The sequence below is a fragment of the Solanum tuberosum genome, unplaced genomic scaffold (genome assembly GCF_000226075.1).
Source record: "Solanum tuberosum cultivar DM 1-3 516 R44 unplaced genomic scaffold, SolTub_3.0 scf00193, whole genome shotgun sequence".
Lineage (NCBI taxonomy): Eukaryota > Viridiplantae > Streptophyta > Magnoliopsida > Solanales > Solanaceae > Solanum > Solanum tuberosum.
In genome coordinates, this window is record NW_006239118.1 from 412,202 (window position 1) to 413,233 (window position 1,032).

The following is a 1,032-nucleotide window of genomic DNA, read 5'->3' on the forward strand; positions in this document are numbered from 1 at the left end:
TCTGGGATAATGGGGTCACCGCCCTGTGCCTGCCCCACTGTGTCTGCAAGATCGGTACCCAAGGGAGGTACCTCAATCTGGGCTCTCTGCGAGGTGCTGCCACATTTGCCTCATCTCGAATAAGGCCGATGTCCAATGCCCCTGTAGGGTGGACTAACTTGTCACAATGCCAGATCGGCACTCCAGAGTCCCTGCAGAAATGAAAAATCAGACATGGGAAGGGGTAAGTGGTGGAGGTCCTGAAGGCCCTCTCGTGAATTTCTGCCAGCAGCATGCGGGCAAAGTCGATCTCGACGCCTGCTACCAATGCTGCAACCATGACCGCTCTGTCCCAAGTGACGTAATTATCAGCTTTAGTCGGCGACACTCTGTTCCGTACCAGCAGCCAGAAGAACTTGGCCACAAAAGTTAATGTGGCCTTTCGGATTCCCAACCGTAGAGTGGCAACCCATTACGCACGCTCGCCATCTGCAGCAATGTATCTGTGTATCTGGCCAACCATAATAGAACAGCCTCTCAGCGTTCCTCTGGAAAGCACCACTCCGTACGATGTCCCAACGGTAGTCAAATTCTGAAGTGTTAAGAGACCAAGAGTGACCCGTGGTAGGACCATAGAGAAAATGGCTAATGGTGGCAGGTGATATGTCCACCGGACAACCCCGGACCATAGTGGAAGTGAGAGGGTCTTGGGCTAAGGGCTTTGACCTTTTGGTAATCGAACCGCGGAGAGTGGCGGCATATGATGCGTAGAACTCTCGCACCATCTCCTAACTATACGTCCCTGGGTCTCGCGCCATCTTGTCACACCTGTGAAAGTTAAACAGTCGGTGGATGTCCGGGACAGTGTGCAAGCTCCCTGTGAGGACTCTGCGCTCCTCTGTAATAACTCGGGCCATTTTCTGTTTGTCATTGATCATCTTGGCATCCCTATATATTTGCCATTGGCCCTCTACGCACCATCTATTAGGCTCGCCATCTACTGGAGTGGGGTCATAATTCCGTGGTACCAGTATGGACTCTGAGCTAGTTGCC